At 27.1% G+C, this 24,134-nt stretch overlaps 1 protein-coding gene and 1 long non-coding RNA gene across 3 annotated transcripts in view; one reads left to right on the top strand and one right to left on the bottom strand.

Annotated features, from left to right (window-relative positions):
• The window catches only part of Hers (Histone gene-specific Epigenetic Repressor in late S phase), a 92,574-nt gene that overhangs the window by 28,421 nt on the left and 40,019 nt on the right, over nt 1–24,134 (bottom strand). The window lies entirely within an intron of this gene.
• On the top strand, nt 17,073–18,732 carry LOC139088286 (uncharacterized). The gene is made up of 4 exons (XR_011544206.1): nt 17,073–17,221; nt 17,331–17,557; nt 17,992–18,137; nt 18,233–18,732. It is a non-coding gene; the product is annotated as an uncharacterized lncRNA (long non-coding RNA).

The following is a 24,134-nucleotide window of genomic DNA, read 5'->3' as shown; positions in this document are numbered from 1 at the left end:
GACATGTCTTCAGTGTTATTAAGACTTTCGTAAATAAATTTTATGTACTTCTCGTACACATTATATTTCACTATAACTTTTGTAACTCAAGGTAAACGAACTTGCTTATTTTTTATAATTTATTACCATATCATACAAAATTAAGATTGTTGGATTGTTTTGCACCGTCTTTGAAAATATAATAAGCGTGTCGAGAGATAGATATAGAAAAAATAACTCCATATTGTATGTTGTTTCATGAATATTTAAATTATAAAAATCGATGACATATAAAAAGAGAATTAAATTCATTGTGTGCTCAAAAAACCGAAAAATTATACAGGAATTTAGTTCTATTTAAGCTTTTGTGAATTTTTAAAAAATGGCTAGCAATGTCAAGACTGACTAGCGAAAAATTGGTCAAAATTTTATTGTACCTTAAAAAATAAGTTCCATTTAAAATACCGTGCATATTGACTCACTTTAAATTCAAGTAGCTGCAAAGTAGCAAGTTTTCTGAAAATTTGTTCAACTTCTAAAGTCAAATCAAATAGACAGTAGTTCATGGTATTTCTACCAATTTATTTTTTTCTTCTTTAATTTAATGGTAATTGTGCTACAAGAACGTTTTATACTCACTGGCGACTTTCTGTTGCGCTCACTTAATTGTTTTCAAAGCCAACGAAGCGATTTAACAGGAATTGAGGAATGGGAAAGAATTAAAACGAAGAGAAAAAAGAATGGTAAATAAACATTTAAGAAAGGCCCTCACGATTTTAAATATTTCATTCAAATGCTTAAATTCTTCTTTTTCGGCTTCTTTTCGGGTTCACTTGATGTGGCTTAATGTATACATTTTCACTTAGTAACTATCATTTTTTAATACTGTTCTCTCATCTAGAGTGAAAAACGAGTAATTAATATAAATAAAATACACTGAACACTTTTACTCTATAAGTTGTGTCATGCCAAATTAAGAGCTTTTAGGTTTTTCAAGTATCTTATTTAAGGTTTTGCCAAAAATTGCTTTTATGATTAACTGTATGCACAGATTACTAAAGTAAACGAATTTAAAATAAAATGATGAGATTCTTATGTTTTCTTCGTGTAACCAAGCCATGATAATGACAAGAAAAAAGTTTCCATTGAGGATAAAAGACACAAGACTTTCAATTAATGTGTGCAGAAAATTATAGTAGAAGATAGACATTAATAATTAGAGGAGGAAGTTGTTCTTCCTTCTCATTTCATATTACTGACCGGTCGAAAATAAATGCTTGTTACATTTTGTTTGCTTGTAGAATTCGGAATGAGAAGTAAAGGATAGAATGAGAGATATAAAAACTTATTATTATAGACAAGTTCGTGAAATCAACATGACTTTTAATACAAATATAAGGTCATTGAGCTGTCATAAATTCCTTTGTATTATTTAACCTTTATTGTTTGCGTTAGGTTCACATAATAATTTGCTAGAAAAAATATCTAAGCATTTGTAAAATATGTACAACATGAGACATAACAGCATGAACATTTGATTGATGACTAGAGATGTCAGTTGCAAATTCCAAATATTCAGCGTCACTTGGTGACATATTCATGAGTTAGATTTTAATATTAAGCATTTTGCATACCGGATCTTAGAAAATTAAAGTTAATCAAAATTTTATAGAAATTGTCTGGTTGGAAGATTGTATAAATGTTGTATCTTAATTACACAGACGTGTAAATTTTACACAAATTATAGTCTTTAAGTTTTTTCTATACGAGCCCAATTACCAAAGTATATTCAAATAGTTTGAATCCAAACTGATCACTATTGATGACCAAAAGTTGAATGAAATTCTATTGGCAAAATTATGAAGAAATTAATGTATAATTACCTCTGAGTAGATGAAAAGCGAGCGCTAATTGTGTTTGAGAGAGAAATGTGGCTGTATGGCGACAAAACTGTGATTGCGAATTTATACTGCTACTCTTGTCACCTGACAGCTTTTGATCATCGTAAATTTCACACAATTTGCAATTATTAATTTTCATTATAACGAAACGAAAATTATTCGGTGTTACTTCTTAATTTTCTCTCATAGCACACAGGTATCTTGTGATGTTTTAACTTCGTCTTTTGGTTTTGAGTATCAAATTATTCGTTCAAAATGTAGTAATACTTAATAACATTCTTATAAATGCAAAAGAATTTCAACAGCAACAAAAACAACACTAACAATTCTCTCTCTTATTTTCTCTTACTTTTTTTTCAATAACAACAAGTTTCACAATTGTGAACCGTGGAAAAACAATTTTTTTATTTTTGTTTTTTTTTCATAAAGCTATCGCTGTGTTTGATTGTGGACGTATTCTTGTGAGAACTGAAGAGAAAACATTCCACTTTGATTTATTTTGATATAAACAATTTTCTCTCTTCTTTTCTTATTCTTGTTGTATGCTTTATTTCATTTCAATTGCATTACGATAAATGTACACATTATTTCCATGTGTATGTAACTGAGGCATGAAAAAGGGCACAAAAATGTGTTGAATAAATGAAATAATAAATCATTAAAAGTAAATTATTTCAAATTGTTGTGAATGAAAAAGAAATAAATGTGGAAATTCCTTTTGCGCTTTTTTTATTTCACTTGCTGCTTTGCTTTTCTTCTTTTTTTACTTCTTATATTTTTATTCATATTCCATTTCTTTTTCAGTTTTAAATGATTGTGGTTTTTTTTTCTTCTTTTGTGCCTCCTTTTTTAATTTAATTTAATTTAATTTAAAACACAGCACTTTTTTGTTGTGTTTATGAACATCTATTAAGGCATGTATACAGTACATATACGGTAGATTTGATTATGCCTTCTCCTTGTTTTCAATTAATGTTCATGACATTTATGTGTACACACTAATAATATGTTTTCTCAAATGATAAAATTAACAGAAAGGGAATCGCAATTTTACTTCTTCTGTTTTTATCACAATCGTTTTACTTTTCCTGCTTATATGCCTCTTTTATCAGTAATGTGTCAAGCAAGAAATACCAAATAGAGTAAATTTTCTTTATATCGTGAACTTTTCAATCTGAAAATGAACAAAAAAGAGAAATGTTTTATACATTTTTTATTGATAGCAACACTGCACAAATGTGTCCGAAAAAAAGAGAGAGCGAAATTAAGCAAACATTAATAAAATGAATTATATATTTGTAATGTGTTTTATACTGTTGTCGACATATTTTTTTCTGTATGTCTTCCTATTTTCTTTACGTTTTCATATCACGAGATCTCATGTTATTTGCAGTTTTCCTTCTGCTTTCTGTTTTGTATCATTCTATGTATTTTGCATATCTATATGTTTCATGTCTTCATTGATCTTGACAGATTTACAGCAAAAAATAATAATTTTTTTATTCGAGTTTTTTGTAGTGATTAATTATTTTTAAAAAATCATCAGCATTCATTTTTCTTTTATGTACCAGTTATTAAAAATTCGTTAATAATTTACATTTAACTTTGCAGTAATTTTGAAGTTTAAGTATCGTCACACATCTTTTTAACTCTTACAATTTTGAATTCTTATTTAAATCATGTCATGATTTTCAACAAGCTTTTGAAAACAGCATCAATCCTAATTATTTACAATAGCCAATACAACGTCTCTACAAGAAGCTTTTATTTAAATATTCCTTATTAATTGTAAATTGTAAATGTAATTTCAGAAGAATAAAAAATTTCACTTTAATTCACGATATATAATGAATGTAGCAAGCTTTCAATAAATTCAATAGCCTCGATTAAAATAAAATGAGATCATAATAAGTTCACAATTATACCAACTGAGTCAAACGTTCGTTAAAATAAATTTATTGTACATTAAATTGGTTATTACAATATTTTAATTCATCAACATGAATGAAATAGAAAGATTAATTTGCAAAATATACTTTATTTTTCACGAATTGATTTCAATTCAGTCAGTAATGAGATTATTTATCAATCACATCAATTTCAATAAAAGTTAAAAAGAAGATTGAAATTAATAATAAAGAAATATTAAATTTTATTTTTATCTGACATTTTTGTTAGAATTTCATGAAATTTATGACTTGTTGAAAAGGACCATCAATAAAAAAATTTATAAAATGACTTTTTTGACAATATTGATTTGAATGAAAATTATGGATGATTTAAGCTTATTGAAATGGTCAATTCAAAACATTTTTTTAGTGACTTAAATCACAAATAAATAAGAATCTTGTAAATCATGAAAATTCCAAAAGCCCATTTTCATAAAGTAAGTGGCGCCCCTTTGAGACCGGATCTTTTGTAAATCGGAAGCCCTTAATTTTTTCGATGTTCAATATGGAAATTCATAAAAGAGAAATTTAGGTTGCTCCTCCGTTTTATGACAATGGCAAACAGCAAAAAACTTTATTCGAAACTTTTCAGCATAAATTTCAACCGCATTTCATATAATATAAACCGACACAAAAGGAGATAATAATACATTTTGCTATGGAGAGATGCAGTGCCAACAAGACATCGACAAAAAATGAAATTATGTAATTAAGAAAAATGAAAGTTGAAAAATTGTGCTCATGACTATTTTATTAAAAAAATCTCTACTCATTGCACGCCGACATCGTCATTGCAGTAGTGAAGGAAAGAAAAGATGAAAATATTTTTAAAAAAAAGAGTCATCAATTATGAAGAAATGCACATTAAATGGTTCGAAAGTATTTTCATTTCTCTTTGCCTTGCTTTTATGTAGACTGCTCGAATAAAAAAATTAAAGATTTATGGTGTAGTGTAATTAGACTTGCAGCATAATATTTCGGCATATTTTACCTTTTATCTTCCACTTGCACGTATGAAATTCGAAAAATGAGAAATTTTATTAACTAAGAAATTAAGCATTTTAATTATTATTATTTTTTATATTTTTCAGCTCATAATTTTTGCATTATATTAAATATGAATAGTGTAGGTCGTTAATGAACATTAAAATGATTGATTGATTGCTGTATAATTGAAAAAACATCACATGCTGTGCTGTAGTATGCTGGTGGTCCACGTGAAACAATAAAATAACAATTAATAGATCATATCGGTGAAATCTAAAGTAAAATGTGGAACATTAAAATTATCATGAAAGGAAATCGACCTCGCTTTAATTTGAATCACTTCCGAGGTCATTAATCTTCTTTCCTAAATATGATTTCATGTTAAAAGTAAAAGCTTGAAAGGTCAAATAAAATTTATATTTTTATTCATGCAGTTGCACACTAATTTCTTTCCTTATCTGCAACTTTTCATTTCACATCTTATCTCAAACAAGGTTGATAAATTACCGGAATTCATTCCTTTTTATCTCAATTACACTCGTTTCTCTTTCACATGAGCATGTGTTATCTTTAGATAATTAGCAATATAGATGTCAGATAAGAATGTAATCATTGAAATGTTGTTTTCCATCCAATTTCAACCTATTAAGATCTCTATCAAAAGATTGTCGTACATGTCTTGTTTTTACAAAATTCTTACCGCCCTGTTTATTTGATTTCTGGAGAAAGGAAGAATCCAAAATGACAGTAGCAGCGAAGAAATTAAAAAAATTAATCTCGTTTTTTAGTGCTAACATGCTATTTTGGGGCTGCCTTCAAACGCGTTTTAATACCATATTATTATACATGAATAACACATATGTATGAATATACTATATGTAAACCCCGCAACATAAAAGAGAATCTACATAATATTGCGTTTAGATTTTTTTTTTCTTCTTATAATTTTTCGTTCTACTTCAAATTGATGAGTTTATAAGCAAATAGTGGTTTAACATTCAACTTAATAAAAAAAATTCATCGTGAAAAATAATTTTGCTTCTCATGCTTTTGAAGGTAATCATCGAATTAAGATAACAAATTGTACAAGATACATCTCTATACACGTATAATGTTTTAGATATGAATGAAAATTCTCATACTTAGTTAGAATATTTGAAATTATTTCTTTAAATGCTTACAACATAGATGTGCTCAAATATGGTACTCTTAAGAAAAGCATGATTTTTTTAAGAATTTATCATTTCACATGGGAACAAACAGCTAACCAATTATATAATTACATTAACATAACAAAATCGCACAAGAGAATTATTATTAGAATGTTAAATTAACAAAATGCGTGCATCAACACACTTAAAAGGTCTTGAAAAGATTAATTCCTATTATTTATTAAAAACTGTCTTCTTAATTTTATTTTACTGATGATGTCTCATCGATGTTGTCTGTAGGCGTGCATGCTAGAAGAGCTTCTAAAGAAAAAGATGAGATGATGATAATGAAGAAGAATAGACTAAAGAAACAAAGATGGAAATAAGTTTATGACAAGCAAAAAGTTAAAATAGCTTACACTGAGTGAAATAATCTTTGAATCACTTTGAATGAAAAATTTATAAAGTTGAAGCGTAGCATAAAGGCGAGAATTGATGTTTTGTTGAAATTAATTTTTTTTTTTGGTTGGAAAATCATTGAAATTAGCAGCAAAAGAGTCATAAAAATCAAATTATTGTAATGATAAAAAGAAAAGAAAATAAGAAAGACAATTAAAAAAGGAACATTATAGAACATTAACAAAGTATCAGAAATTTAACTTTATGGTATACTTGTAGAGCACTTTCTATTATTATTCTTCATATGTATCTGTAAATATGTATATCGTGAGTGTTAAAGAAGATCATGGAAAAGAGTATAAAAGCAAAAAGAGATATAAAATACTTTTACCGAACTGCTAAAGCCCGGTAGTCATTCTGACAAGTAACAATCATATAATCATCCTTCCATGAACTCACATATAAATTTATATGGTATAAATATCATACAGAGAGAATATGAAGAGCAAGCAGTAAATTTCTCTCTTTTTCTTTTCTCCTTTTTATTCTTTGATGCCGTAAAAGCGAGAACTGATATTATGGAAGTATTTTTGGAATGCTAAGTGCTTCGAACGGTTGAACTTGCTTCTGCTATTTTGAAAAAAATCTATTGCTGAGGTTATAAATATGAAAATTTATTTAATATCTGTTAGCTTTTAGTTAATCGTTTATATGGTTTAAATGATGAATTCTTTTAAGGTATTATGAATCCTTTTTATGCTAAAAAATTTCATGTATTTATTTATGTAAAGAAAATGTATCAGAATAAATTGTTCTAAGCAAACCATAAAAGCTTTCTAAAATTGGGAAGAAAGCAAATTATTTTCTCATGCTTAATTTATACTCGAATGATATATTGCTAATGCTATAAAGTCAATCAAATGTTTTCAATAAGAATTAATACTTGCAAGTAATTGCAATAGATAGTATCGATAAAATGAGCTTATTATTTGTTTAACGATATTTGCTCTCACGCTCAATTTGTAGAAACTTGTTAGAACTGAGCTGAAACTTTATTTACAAACAAATCGAAATTTAATTTTAAATATATAAATTCTATTAGAATTAATGTAACTCTCAAATGGCTTTCATAGTTGAAGAAATAGACAATTTGTTAAAAATCTGTTGCAAAAGGACAAACTGATTAAACCAAAATTTTATTTTTAAAAAGAAAATGCGAGTAAAAAATATTTAGCAACGACATTTACAAAATTGTCTCCTAGTTATGTTTAATGTACTTAAAAAACAAACAAGTAATTTTCGCACCTAACAAGCACTAAAGGAATGAATGAATAAGGAATAAAAAAACAAAAGCTTTTAAAAGGAGGAACAAATTTACTCGATGAAAAGAAAAGTTTAATGATTTTTATTTTTCAGTAATTTTCCCACGTTGAGTTGAACAAAATTTTTCTTCCGCACAACTTCCTATTCACTTTTTTTTTGTTTTTGCTTCTATCACCCTCTATACATTTTCCATAGCCATAAAACGACTGCGATAAAAAGGTAAAAAAAAATCTTATTATCAAGGAATAATCTTGTATAATTAGTTTCATGTTAAAATAACTAAGCTGCAAATACCTTTCTCGTGAAATTAATAATTATATCTGGTAGGTTACTATGCTAGCTGCTTGTTATTTCACGTAACAAACATTTATATTAATTAAACACACTTCTTTCCTTTTTTTAATTCTTTCGTACATTTTCTCACACTTTCGTGTTCCGCATGCAGACAAATAAGATGATTTGTTATACTTAAGTAGAAAATTATTGTGACAAGTGTAAATAAGTTTCCTTTCATTCCTTTAATTGACGTTAAGGAATATGTGGTTTTTAATTACTTTTCGCTTCCTTTTAATTATTATTTGATTAAGTACTCTCTTAAAGTCATTAATATTAAAATTGATGCAAGATAATTGGAGGATAAAGGATTTTGATACACACAATTTTAATTCTGCTGTAAATATTTATCATATATACTGCCTTAGTTTCGATAAAATAATTGATTTTTTGTTCGAAAAATCATTTTAATTGAGACAATTCGTCTTATTATTTCGCATAATGTATTAACCTGTATTAATAATTGCGAAATATAGAATTTCATCAATTATTTTCATAAACAACTAAGATACGCTACTAAAGATCAAAATTTCTATCATATATTAAATATCTAGAAGACTTGATTTACAAGATATCTCAACCTGCTATAAAAGAATTGAATTTCGCGATTTGAAAGTTCAAGTTTAATTAAACTGTATGGTTTGTTTCTTCAATAAAAAATATATGCAAATTTCAAAAATCACAACGAGTTTCTTAATTAAGTTTTATAAACTATTTCCATTTTTATTATTCGCTTTTTTAGCTTAAACATTTTAAAATATTTTAAGACCTCCTGAGATGTTTTATGACAATTTCTGAAATCAATATCTTAATCTTTATTTATTTAAAGAGCGATAAAAATGTTTTATTGCTAAGCCTTTTCATTTTATTAGAAATTTAAAGAATTTCATATGCTTTAAGGAAACAATAACTTTTAAACAATTTAACTTAATTTCAATATGCATGAAAATCTGATTATTTCAATTGATAAAGCATCAAGCATTGATATTTAGAAATAAATTTTTTCAACAACATGCAACATTGTGATAAAAGGGATTGGAAATGAATATTCAATTGTCAACAATTTACAGTCATTTTCATCATCAATTTTTATTTCCCTTCCTATAAATATTCATAAAATAAAGTAGTGTCTAATGTGAATAATAAGAAGATAAATAAGCTGTGAAATGACTTCATTAAATAGGAAAAGAAGATATGTGTCAGCAGATAAATGTACATTTAAAGTTAATACTCAATGTAAGGTGAAAATGAAAATTTTAAAAGTTTAAGTTGTTAATTTAAAATGCTGGAAGTGAGTATCCCACCCACTCTGGTTCTTAATTACTTGTGGTCCTTTTGTAATTAATTAAATACCATAAATTTAGCATTTCTCAACGCTGCTATTCCTTACATACTTTTACATAAAACAAAATTTATAGAAGTGATGGTGAATGCGAAAGTGAACAAAAAATTTATTTACGTCGACAAACTTTTAATTGAATAATGTCTGACTAAATCAGTTTTGCTTGCCAGAAGAATAAAATATTTTGATAAATAAAAAATGAGAAAATAACAAAAGGAACAATGCATAAAACTCATTAGGGAGCAAATTTAAAATTCATTTACCAATAATGTAACAAAATTTGTTTTATTTTCTCCAAAATGAGACTCTTGAAGTCACAAATAATTACAAAACGTCAGAGAAAGCAAAATAGCTAATGAGAAACTTAAGCTAGCAAGTAAAGTAAATGTCAATGGATTAATAATCATACAACAACGTTAGAATTATGTGATTGAATTATATGTATTTAAGTCTCTCAATTTCACACAATATAAAAATTATATTGTCTCTCATTTTGCTCCTTTCTTCTTGATGGAGAGCATAGAAACATAGACTTTTTGCATGAGTCATCTACAGTTATAATTTATATATGAATACTTATGCGTAGCAGCTAAAATCGGAATAATTTTATCGCAAATTTTAATGTTTTGGATGTCACCCAAGTGAGAGACCAAGAAAGAAAAGCTAAGAAATTCATAAATATTCAATACTGATTATGCAACCATTTCAAATTATGATAATAACTCACATATTCCAGAACGACTCAATGAATGCTAAAAATTCTTATGGAATCTATTCATAATCATTATTTTATGTTGCTATTCATAATCATTATTTTATGTTGCTAAATGGAGCCTTGTGTCGTCCGGGAATCTCGTTCTTGTATTGAAATATATGAATAAATTTAATATATTTAAAAAACATGTCGCATGAGTGTGTTTTATTTCATCACACTTATTCACACATAATAAGTCTTTTGAGACATTAAAATTGTTTCAATTGTCAACGGAATTATCAATAATGTGCGTAATAAAAGTAATACTATAATCGAATAAATGTCTCCTTTTGGGCAATGAGCTAAATAAAATTTATTCATTTGTAATTTCACGACAGAAATTTCAAAAATCATGACTTCCAAAAGTACATGTTTTGAAAAATAATTTTTACTGTTATATGCATATTTGAGTGGATTCACAAATTGAATGAACATTGTTGTAGAAAATATAATAAAGTTGTGTCTTAAATAAATTTATGATTTTTAAAAAGTTAAAAATAATATAAAGCCCATGAGCGACAATTTCAAAAAAAGTAAATAATTGGCTCAAACATTAATAAAGTCATAATTTTTATTGACATCACTGCTCCTACCTTTTTCATATTTTCTCTTGTCTTAAAAACTTTCATTTATTCATTCATATTATAATCATTTTTTTAATTTATTTATGATTTTGTGTCATGCATTTGTCGTCAATTTTTATGTTGTATTATGATTATTGTAATAAATGTCTTTGTGCTTATTTTTCATTTCAATTATGAAGTTCTTATTATATTATTTAGTCAGATCGTCATAAACAACTTAATAAGTTAACAAAATCATCCTTCCAATACATAAATACTGATTCTCATGAGATCATCAATGTTTGTTGTTACCATGCGACATTAAGAAATAGCGTGAACATATTTTTATTAACTTTTGCATCTTAAACCGACAAAACCACATCGTAAAAGTTCACAGCTTACTCTCGTCTTTTAACTACAATAATTAAATCTGCCCAACCTTCCATTTTCTCAAAGTTAAAGAGAAAAAAACAATATTCAAATTAAAGTTTTTAACTACATTATTTCATTTTGCAAATTTGTGTTGGTATAGAAACTACACCTATTGCTGTAAAAAAACTTTTCACAATAACTCCTTTATTTACTTGCATTTTGTTAAGTAGAGTATTAAGTGCATTAAAAATTTGCTTTCTCATTATTATCATGTTCATTCCAAGTTTAGTTGATAATTGATAATTAAGCAAATGTTATTAAAATTTATAGTCGAGTATAAAAGTTCTTCTTTTCCTTTTTAAGAGTCTTAATTTAATATGAATATTTAATTGATTGGTGTAATCTTTCAATTAACTTTGATTTACCAAGTTAGAGGTTCACTTTTATAAAGACTATCAGATTTAAAATATTACTTTTAACTTTTATTAATTTCAATATGAATTTACAAATTCTTTAAACTACAATTTTCTGCACATCCGATGTTTTTTGATTCTTGAAATAATTAAAAGTTATTTACACAACAAAACAATCCAATCGGATTTAATTGAAGAAAAAAAAACACGAAATAAGCAATTTTTGAAGATTGAATTAAATTTTAATACTTTTTTTTGTTTATAAATATGCACTTAATCAGCAATTTAGAATAAGTATATGCTAATTTAGCAATATTCATTGAGTTAATTTAAACATTATTTTTAGTCAAACACATGACTTTTCTTCAGTTTTGACTGAATGATGACTTATATACACATATACTTTTTATTTATTTTATGGTGTCTTTCTCATTTATGGATGCTTTTATGCTAAAAGAAAATTTTATCACCTTGCCACATTTGTGTATATTACACAGTCCTCTTGCTTTTTATTTTATCGTAAACGTGTTCCAAATTTTTCGCGTTTCATTCTTAAACATATACGTATGAATAAAGGCCCTTCGGGTCTTATTTCTTTAATTTTTTCTATCATGATGAAAAGCAAAGAGAATTGAAAGAAGACAAAAAGGAATGAAAAGAAAACATGAATTAGTGTAATAAATTACATTTGGCTACTAGCTTTCCGCGGCCACCTCAGTTTCTGTATCTTCGAAGTTTTAAAACAGAAATTATCAAGATAATGCAAAACTAATTTAAATTTTCTTTAATGATGATTAATTATAGATGCAAATAGAGTTTAAAACAAAATATCGATAGCTTTCAGATTGTACTACTTAAAGTGAGTAATATTTACTCTCTGTGAAACTCATGCTGTAATTGCAAAACTCTATATAATCATCATACTAATTTGGTATCACTAGCCTCTTTACAATAAATCATCAATATGTTATTAATTGCTAAGGTTCTTGATATATCAAAAATTGCCATAATTCATCTCAATCTACCTAATCAATGTAACTCATCATCACATTTCATTTATTCTGTTTTGCAAGCTCTTGATTAATTACTCTTCTTTTTTTCTCTTTCATCTAATATCTTTAATTGACTGAAAGCAACAAGAAAATAAATAAAATCTGAAGAGGATTTATTCATTGGTTTCAATTAATCACCAAAGTACGATTCGTTAAATTTCGTTCTCAAGATCATAATTTTGATGATAATCGGAAAATAATGTTTCATTTCCATGGAAAATATTAATTTAATAAAATAAGCAGTGTTATATGTTGATTTGTAATGAAAATTATCAATTAACTAATACTTAAAGAAGATTTTCCATAAAATTAAAATAGAGAAAGCACATATGTAGGAATCAAGTTTTAGACACATTGAAATGCAAATGAGTGGAAGATATGGTATTAGCATTTGTTAATTTGACCTTCATAAACCTTTTGAGCTTTTCAGCACTAATTGGCTTAAACATAGAGAGTAAAATTCCATTATCAGATTTGTTTCCATGCTCACTCGTTTTGTTCAATCTATATAGAGAGGTGTACAAAAGTGTTCATAATAGAATGACATGCTAATTATAGCACACGAATGAACTAAAATCTTTTATCCCTTTAGAAATTTATTCACAAACCAGGGTATTCAGGATAATCTGCCTGCATTCAATTGCAGCAAATTGCATATATATGTACATATCTAGATGTATTCACTCTTTTCACCTACATGTTCCATGTCGTACTTCTGCATTAGACACATTAAAGATTAACAAATATTGAAATTTTTCATGTTCAGCACTTTTTCTATAAAAAAGACTGAAAAATGTATTAAAAAATTGGCATTGTCGAGATCATGCGCATTTATATTTTTAATATCCGGCACTATAAAATTGCACTTTTAGTTTTCGGTTTTCTTACATTATTATCATCATTATTTTTTCACATTTTAGTATGAAAATCCATTTGACAGAGATGAGCAAATTGATAATCTTCTTTTAATAAGCTCACATAAAAAAATCCTACATTAATTATGAAATTCTGTGCTTATCAGCGATAGTCACAAAAACGTTAAAAAATAGTCATAAACTTTTAATAATAAAAAAATCTCTTCGTTGAAAAGTGAAAACTTCTGCCAAATGCGATTTTTTAGGCCATGACAACCATGCATTAGCATACAGACCATGCACAAGCACATTTGATTTTATTCATAAACATGATAGAGAGAATTAATTGAATTTTATTCATCTCGCACTCTCGTTTGCTCCCATGTACTAAACGTATTTTTCTATCAGATTGTTTTTAATTAAACCACAGAATATAATGCGTCACAAAGGCACACTTGTGTAATTAACAACAGCTCAGTATACACATTTAGTCTTCTTTTTTACTATTGTATTCATTCATGTATCACACAATACAGCAGTAAAAAATTAGTGTAAATGACGACGAATATCAACTGTTGATCAGAAAATAAAATACACTTTTTTTTTCTACAGAATTAAACTTTGTTAGTGACGTCAGCTTCAGAGCGATATTATAATCTTTCAATTCGATCTGAAAAATTCATTCGCTATACATTGCCGATGTTTTTTTTTTTCATTCAGTATTATTCAGCTTCCATTATTTGCAATAATATGTGGGTATTATCACGATGTCGCATCCCAATGACTTAATGATTGTTGAAAAAACTTAAAATTGTAATTAAATAATGGTCAACATTTCCAATTTCTTAAATGTATGTAATCTACAATCAAGCTTTAAAAATAAATGTGTAAATTCTGAACTTAATCAAATCAATTACTTCCACTTATTTCGCATGTTGATGGTCTGGAAGTTTATATAAATTTTATTTGAACAATGACAAAATTAATATGACTCAATAAGAATAAAAAATCATCATAGGATATAGAAAAGTTATTTAAAACTCTAACAGAGAAAAGTTTTCACAGACCAATGATTTTTATCAACAAGACTTAATAATAATAGCAACAATGAATGACAATATAAAGTCAACTTTATTTTCCCATTTCCCCCACTATATTTACTCCCTTTCATATTTTTCTATACTATTCTCCTTCTAAGCTCATAAGTTTCAAATCTATAGCAAAATTTAATTAAAAACTTTATTGTGTTGCCACTTGATGCGATAGAAAGAGCAATGATGTTAAGCATACGAAAACAACAAGTAGAATGATTTTTTCGATAGAGAAAAAGGTAAAGAACAAATATTGAAGAAGGGAGGGAAAATAGAGACATGGAGACAATCTGCACTATATTTGTATAATATACGCGCTATATGGCGTCAGATGGAAAGTTGAAGGAATGTGCTCTGTGTGAAAGTGAAGAGACAAAAGTTGAGTAAAAGCTTCTAATTGAAAAGTTTCTTCTCCTTCTTCTCAAAGCACGTTTGATTACTTTTTTTCACATGCAGCACAACATGGAAAGTTTTACTACCTCTAAATTAATCGAATAAGCATTCTTAGTCTATTGGAGCGAAAATCGAAAAGTAAAGATGTCAGCGGTAGCACACTTTTATACTGTGTATTCCCAAAAGAGACAAAGCAATAAACTTTCACATTTAAACAGTCTGAGAGTTTTTAACAAACTGGTGATGATACTTTAACATCTGCTTTAAAATATTATAGTAATCTTAATAAACAAGACTTCTAAGTTTAAAATAAATACACCACACGTATTTCATAATAAAGAATTAACTTTGCATCACATGTTTTCATTAGATTAAAATTACATTTAATATTTGGCTCATAATGCGCAAATTATAAACTTTTAAAACGTAATTCAATTCATTATATTTAGAAATCATGCGTCAAATATTCAAATACAATCAAGAATAGTAATGAAGTCAATGTTTTCATAATTTTTGAAAATACGGGTAAAGCTGTCATGTGCTTAGTCATTTATTTAACAAATCATTTGTCATACTAAACAAAATCTCATCGTATCCATCATGTAAATGTGCTAGATTTTAGTTTTTTATTGCTACGCACAACATGAACATTTCTATGCAAATAATACTATTTTATTCGTCTCAATACATATACATATCCACAACGATTGTTACCAACCAAAATTAAATTTCTAAAGAAATAAAATTTCCATCTAATGAAGTTCATTCTTATTTATCTGAATTAGATATAAAAATCAAGAATGAAAAACTTTTTTCATTCGTTACATTAACTTTTGCTCTTTTAATTTTCTCCTAGATTTTTATTTCATATCCACACCATAGAAATTTTTCTGATTGAAGATAATTTAGGTTTTAATACTGTGGATTGTATACAAACTAAAAAATTTTAAATTGATATGAGATGGAAACCAGGAATGAAATTAAATGAAGCATTTTGCAAGCGGAGCGTAGTTAGGTTTGTCCACGAGACCTTCAATATTGCTGTGTGAATATTGTAACTTCGGCTTTCTAGCTGATACAATAGTTTTTCTACTTTTTTTAATGTTGGTGGAAATTAACTTTATTCTCTTGTGATTCTTGAAGCACCGAACGATGTAGATAGAAGTTATCATGAACTTGCCAACATGTTACCCATAAATGCTTAATTTTCTTATGTATAATATTTCATAGACTATATACCATAATATTTACCTCATAAAATAGGAACAATTAAAATAGTATAAAGTGTGCTAGACAAAAATATTTTCTATACAAATAAACAGCAAAGAATGTTTTTTTTTAAATGAACCACACTATAAGGTTTTTAAAAACTATCTATAACAATTCAAATGTTAATATTTGTTGTTTTTGTTCATGTAATGTATAGGTAGCAATAAAAAATAATATTTTACGTTTTTTTTCTCTTTCCATCTTTCTCTTATTCCTCTTCGTCTGATAATGAATAATAAAAGAATTTCTGTAAACTCAATCGAAACTATATTTACAAAACATGACTCGTTGCTTACAAATATAAAACCTTTCATTCATAAAATATTTATTTACTGCCGGCCCAATTGTTTGGTGTTGGAATTTTCTGTAAATGATAATTATTATTTTTGTTTGTAATAAAATTACGAAAACTGAAATTTTAAATTTGGAAGTATAGAAACCTGTTGAAGTGTCTAAACTGTTTTTACTTTTTTATTTAATTTACATATTTAAAAAATGATTTTTTATTTAATTCATTGAAAATTCATTTTAAGCACCAAAATTGTAGATATTAAAAAAATTCACATAAATTACCGATTCAACTAGAAAATCCCTTAATTTACTTCCAAACTAGTTAAAAAAAGAGCATAATAAAAAATTTATGGAGCAAAATAACTCGTGTGGTAGTGATATAAATAAATTAAGTGATATTGCTTAGTTAATTTATAGCAACGAATGTATGAATTGACAGTGAAATGCATTTTTTCATTTTCATTTTTTTAAATAAAAAAATACACGAACTGATGTATTTTGTATTAAAAAAGTGATGTTTTTTCAACTCACGCCAAGCAAGTCAAGCGGATAGAGAGTGAGAAAAAAAATGTCTAAAAATAAATTTCACCTCTATAAACAACAAATGTATGTATATCGATACAAAAAAATATAGTCGACAAAAAGTGTATAAGCTACTAACAAGCTTATATAAATTTTCTGTTAAGTGCCGACCAGGGTGCCGACTCGCATAAGCAGCAAATAGATAATATGAATAATTGAAAATTTATTAAAAATTAAGAGAATAAGTTGGTAAATTGGCATCGTCAATGAATTTCAGTCGATGGTAAATATACTGCAGAAATTTTATTGATCCGTTTTTATACGTAATCATACAAAATGCACAATTAACCTTATACTGAGTTCCACACCCATCATCATCTTATCTCATCTAGCAGCTGTAAAGGGATTTAAACACGATTATAACTACGTCGAATCATCAGTAGAATCTTAAAACAACTTCGTCATTGTACAACAACTACAACAACCGATAAATAACTGAGCAAGTATATTTGAGCGAGTCACAAAGTGTTTGTTGATGATGATAGCACAGACGACAACAAAAATTTTTCTCATTTCTTAAGTGCCTTTTAGAATGTCGCCCTCGAGTAAGTAGCGAAAGGTAAATTATTAATGAAGGAGCCTACTGCAGAAAGTTATTATAATAATACCTTCATTAATTTATAGTGCGGTCTCATAAAAATCTACACAAAAATCATAAACTTAATCTATTATTGACTTTATATCCCCATCTCTTCAAATTTGAATTTATGAAACGAATGAATGTGTTGGAAGATTCTAATCATAAAGAGATTAGGAAATAAGTTTATATAGTCGTTTTTCATATGTTTACATGTTTTTAGAGCTCGCCATACGTAAATGGTAAATTTATGTGATAATAAATTTGGTTTTTATGGATTTTAATATCAAACACGCAAACACAACAAAAGGAGAAGAGCTTAAATATTAACATATTTAAAATAAAAGAAATATTCTTTTCAATCAACTGATCCCCTTCTTCTTATTTTTCTTTCTTTTGCCTTTGCTTCCTCATAGTAGTCGCCAATTAGCCTTCATTTCAAATATCGAAAGCGAGTAATCAAAGAGGATGGAAGAAAAAAATCAATAAAGAGGCAGTTTTGTTATTGCGTTGATGATGAGAATGAGATGATGATGGTGAAATAAAGGAATTAATATGACAAGTAAGGAAGTCACTTAATTTTACATTTATGTCCTAATTTAGCAAGATATATACGAGTTAATTATTTTATTGTCGGTTAAAAAAATATTTTTTTAGCAAACATATCATCATATGTTCTTAGGGAACTGTGTATCACGTTTGAGCATCACCATTTAAAAATATTTGAAAAACTTTACGAGAAGACATGATTTAATATTTTAACATTTAGGAAGTATATATCCTATTTTTCAATCTTCTGACAATAGAATTATGATAATTAAATTTCGAAAAAAAGTTTTAAAATGAAGAAAAATATATTCTTTGGGAGACAAAGCAGAATGGGTATGAAGAGAAAAGAAACATCTTTTGCGATGTGGAAACAAATAAAGGAAAAGAAGAAAACCAAGAATTTATTCAATGAGACTATGTGAACAAGCCTAAGGTAAATGAATATCTATCTATACGCTTCACGACTTGGCGGCATATTAATAAATTATTCAAATGCTTCGTCGTGTTAATGAAGGAATTAAATAAAAGTGGTGTGATTTAAACTAAAGTCATGGGCAATAAAGATTATTCATGTGTTGTGTATGAAGTGTGTGCGATGCCGCATATTGAATATTGAAATATTTAAAGGAAAAAGTGCTTGGCGGAATCATTGTTATTTCTTCTTTTCTCAAGTAGAATATAATATGAATTTAATATTCATTTGATATCACACGCTGGCTTGGAAATATGAACTAAGAGGGAAATACGCTTGGCAATAATATTAACATGATACATGTAATTTTTGCTCAAGGTTAAAAGCAATTGTTTTCCCTGATGGCAAGATTGATGAAATTCTATGCTACGAAAATCTTTTTATAATGTTCTCCTGCATTCTTTAATTTCTTTTTTAATAAGCTAGTATAGCAAATGCTAATTTATTTTTTTTATTAATTCTAAATTCAACTATTTTTAATAATTTTAGGTATTCAATAGAAAAATATCTAAAACAGTTTTTTTTTTTGTGATAACCAGCTGTCAAAATTTACAGAAAAAGGTGCATAAAAATTTCTTCCATCGATTTCCAATTGTTTTTTTGCTGTTTTGTGCTGTATATTTTTGATAGTTTTTTATTTTATGAAAATAAAAACAAAATACGAAAAAAATCGATAATCGAGAATAGAATGAAAAGGAGAAAAAACTAAAAGTTGTAAATGTCTAACACATGGTACTGTTGATGACTAGATTCACTAAAAAATAATGATTACATATGCAAGTTGAGTAAAGCCCTCAAGCTGATCCACAAATGTTGTTTTTGCACCTGTTGTATGCAATTAAAATTACTAGTATTATTATTATTATTATCATCATCATCATCTCTCTTGCCTTTTTACTTCTGAATACTCTCGTTCCATTCAATCTCCCCGTTTATCTATGTGTACACCTGAATATTTTTACTTGTATACATTTAATTTCTACCTTCCGACACACACTTTGCCTTTTATTACCCACTCTCCGACGATTCAATGCCAAATGAAGGAAAAGCTGCAATGCTTTTTAGCCTATAATAATTTATCAATGTGGATCTTCTCTTGCCTTCTTTTTGTGGTTTTTGGTTTTCTGTTCGACATAAATTCTTTGGCTTTTTTTCATTTCATCAAAGTTTTTAAAGTTTGTCCTAGTTCATTCATCAGTAAATCCTTTTAATGATAACTTTCTTAATTTTTAAAATTATATTTTTCACAACTACGAAAATTGGATTTGATTACATATAGATATATCCTTTTTTAATTTGCATCTGTTTGTAAATCTTTTTTTCGTTTTACTAAGCAAAAAATACTTTTGATAGCTTGTTAAAAAAAGATAAATTCATGAACATGTGTTTCTCATGCAATTCGTTTGCTTCTCAACGGCATTATTTTATTTTTCCTTTCTTCACACGAAAAAAAGGTCTTCTTGTTTTCTCATCGTCGTTGATGGAGCGCGAGAGATTGTTCTGCATGATAGAATGAGTGAACATTTCGTTTTAAATAATTTAAAATTTCATGCAAAATTTGCATTTTCTTTTTCGTTTTTTATCTGTACAAACAAATTGTGTGTGTGTAAATTTGTATGCAGCGCAACTTTTTATGATGACTACGAAATGATTTTTTTGCACCTATTTAATGCTGCGACATGCAAGCTATAAAATATAGTTTTTCATTTGCGAGAATCAGCAAAGATAATTTTTTTTTAATTTTAAGTATGTACCTACTTATGTTTTTAGTTGTGTGTTAAATATCAAGATAGAATTGTCAAAAAATTTAATTAAAAACTCTAAATTCATTACAAATGTTTGATATTTTTCAAAACAGCATTTTTCATATTTTCCATTTTATTTAAAATAAGTTTAAGAAAAGAAAAAAGCAGAAGATGAAAAAAGAGAGTAAAAACCGCAATGTTTTATTATTTTAACAAATTCGTGTATCATTCTCCAAACATTGAACAACAATGCAGTTATTCAGTTGAAATAGTTTTATTATGAAACAAGAATGGAACTTTTTTTTTTGAAAAGAAGAACAACTAAAAACCACCAAGCAAGCAAACTTCAGAAAAATATGATTTTCCAGATGTGATGAATTGGTACTTAAATTGCATTTGTGGTGCACACATTCGAATAATGTGCTTTATTTTTGCAAAAGTTATATTCTTGGCAAGAAAGAACCATAGTTGTTCATTCAACGTTGACGCATTTCATTCATGATAAGAGACAAAAAAAGTTTTAAGACTGCGAATCAAAAGAGAAAAATATCATTTCTAATTTAAATTATTTTCCTATACCTGTTAATACCTGTAAACGATTCAATATTTATTTAATTTTCCCCCATAGAAATAAACAAATGATTTCTATTCTATTGAATGATTTAATACCGAAGTAATTATTTTAAGTAGACAAATAACCATCGGCACTTACCAACGAATTACAAAATAAATTACATTCATGACTCAATAAGCAATGAGATGTTGAGGAAGAAAATCTTCTCAAAACATTATAGCTAATTACTTGTTTGTTAAATAACAAATTTTGAAGATACAAAATCAAAATTAATTTGAAAATTCCTCATGTCAAGTTCATTATTTTCTACATATGTCAAAATGAAAGTGAAAAGTTCATTGAAAATTTGTATTGACATTTGTAGCATAAATGAAGAATATATGCGTACATAAAAAACTCACCCATTATTCAAAATCATTTCATATCAAACACCACTTAGCATTAATTCGTATATACATGTCATCATGAGAGCAAGCAATAATTTGTTTATTTATTGTTCAACTTATGTTTTGTCAGCAAATTTCAAGAAAGGCTCTTGGTTTTATAACAATATTAAATGCATTGTGTCGTTTGCATGTGCACAGTATGAAATTTGCATAATTGTTCGTAAAAATCTTTTTCTGTCTCGCCTTTTGTATGCAAATTATTATTTTTTTTCCTTTTTATTGCTATGATTTGTTACCTCATGTATTTCTTCTTCGGCACATGTATAGTATTCAATCGACAAGCGAATCTGCCTTTGTCAAATTGAACTCTTACAGTGACAGAAATAATTATAATATATATTTTATTTGTAAAAGTATTAATTTGATTTCATTTCATTTTCATTTAAGAAATGCATATCAAACGTAAATGCAATTACAGAATAAATGTTTAGTGTTTCAATTAACGTCATTTTCATTTAGCCATAAAATGATTCAATAAATTGTCAAAGTCTGAATATTTTTAAATTGTTGCAATCACATATTATTAATGTGACATGTGAAAAAAATTTAAATTGAGTAAATGAAAGGAAAAGAAAAGATATTCAAATGCTCATTATAGTATTTGAATTTTATGACTAAATGTGTCTATTTTTACTAAGTTATTCTACAATAATCCATTTTTGTATCATAACTTAAACGTAAATCTGTATGGAAAGAGCATTAAGTGATTATAAAGACATTTGTTTACTCGCCAATTTCGTGCTTAGCAGTTAAACTGTTATAAATGACTTGTTATTAGCTTGCTTTTTTACATTTTTCTCTCTGTGTCGTCTATAAATGAGAACATCTAAAGTGTCCGCAAGCGACATTTTGAAGATACAAAAAACACGTTTTATGATTTTTGCAAAAATTATCTCATTTGCTTATACACATACAATATTTTTCCTTCTGCTGTTTTGTTCGGGGTCACACACTAAGCGCGGATTGTTAACAAAGCGTACGAAAAAAAGATAACGACAATATTTGCATTGAGAATATTTTCAAATGTAAATTAACTCTTTATGACACAAAAGAAAAATCATGAAATCAAATCTTAAAACTTCCTCATCAGACTCAGTAGTTAAATTTTTGATTGAGACATGCTAATCCCAAAAATGTTGTGTTTTATAGTAAAATACACAATTTGACTGTTTGGCTAGCAATATGTGCAATGTGTTTTAATTTATTGCTTTCAGCTATCCATTATGAATATTTGATGATCTTTTTTTCTTTCTCACTCTTGCTCGTATCACACATTCGTATTTAGTGCGATCTATACGAAGACTCTCGTTTCCAAGTGTATAAAAAACACGTATATCGTGTTGCTTCTGCTCTTTTCTTGCTCAATAAAGTCAGTAAGTTTTTTTTCCTCCTTTTTTTGGTATATGCTGAATGTCGCACAGAATCCTCGAATCAGATTAACAAGAATCGTAATTTTTTTTGAAATAAACCAAATGACGATTATATAACGTGTGTCCATCAAGTAGAACGGTGACCTAACGAGTTTAGTGAAACACTTTATATGGGTTTTTTGTGCTAATTTGTGAAAACAAGAAAACAACTTTTAAAAATTTTGTGAAGGTTCCTGCACCGAGATATGAGCATTTAAAGATGCAATTTTTGACGTTCTGGAAGTCAAAATGTAACTCCAACATAACAGCACCAAAAAATTTGAAACTTTGCTGTTATTTTCTGCAACCCATACTCAGTAAAATAAGCCAAAAAAATTTTTTCAAAATAGTTCCGCTACAGAGTTATATCCATTTTTCGATTTAAGTGCCGAAAAAGTAGTGAAAAACTCGAAAAATTTTCACACTTTTTAATCTGAAATCTACAAACCTTCACCAAAATTCTTTAAATTTTGCCTGTTTTTTGTGCAAGAGTTACCTAACAAAATAAGCATAAAATAATTTTTGGATGTAGCTTATGTGGTAAGATATAGCCGTTTTCTCGTGCAACCTAAACTCAAAAAATTCAAAGTTTTTTACAATTTTGCATGGAAATTACGCAAGACTTTACCAAAATTATTGAAAATTCTTCTGAATATTGTGCATATATTAATTGTTCATAAAAAGTTTAGTAAAATATAATTTTTTGATTATATATAGAAATATAGCCATTTTCCTCTCCAAGATAGTGAAAAAGTTAGATTTTTTTTAGATTTTTAGCTCTAACTTCAACAGGAAGTAACAAAAATTTTTGTAACTTTGTCTGATTTATTTGCAAACATTACTTAATAAAACAAAGCAAAAAGATTTTTTGAAAAAAATTTATTTGAAAAATTATGGCAATTTTTTTCATATATGAAGGTGTAAAAAAGTATTAAAAATCTCTATTTTTTCATATTTTTAACTCTCAGAAATGCAAATCTTGATTAAAATTTATGAAACTTTTTTTGTTTCATTTAGTAATGATTGCAAATAAATCAGGCAAAGTTACAAAAATTTTTGTTACTTCCTGTTGAAGTTAGAGCTAAAAATCTAAAAAAAATCTAATTTTTTCACTATCTTGGAGAGGAAAATGGCTATATTTCTATATATAATCGAAAAATTATATTTTACTAAACTTTTTATGAACAATTAATATATGCACAATATTCAGGAGAATTTTCAATAATTTTGGTAAAGTCTTGCGTAATTTCCATGCAAAATTGTAAAAAACTTTGAATTTTTTGAGTTTAGGTTGCACGGGAAAACGGGTATATCTTACCATATGAGCTACATCCAAAAATTATTTTATGCTTATTTTGTTAGGT

The sequence above is a fragment of the Chironomus tepperi genome, unplaced genomic scaffold (genome assembly GCF_022539635.2).
Source record: "Chironomus tepperi strain 1889 unplaced genomic scaffold, CSIRO-AGI_Ctep_v1 contig_161, whole genome shotgun sequence".
Classification (NCBI taxonomy): Eukaryota; Metazoa; Arthropoda; class Insecta; order Diptera; family Chironomidae; genus Chironomus; species Chironomus tepperi.
The sequence above is the reverse complement of the archived record's forward strand: the minus strand, read 5'-3'. Positions and strand labels throughout refer to the sequence as shown.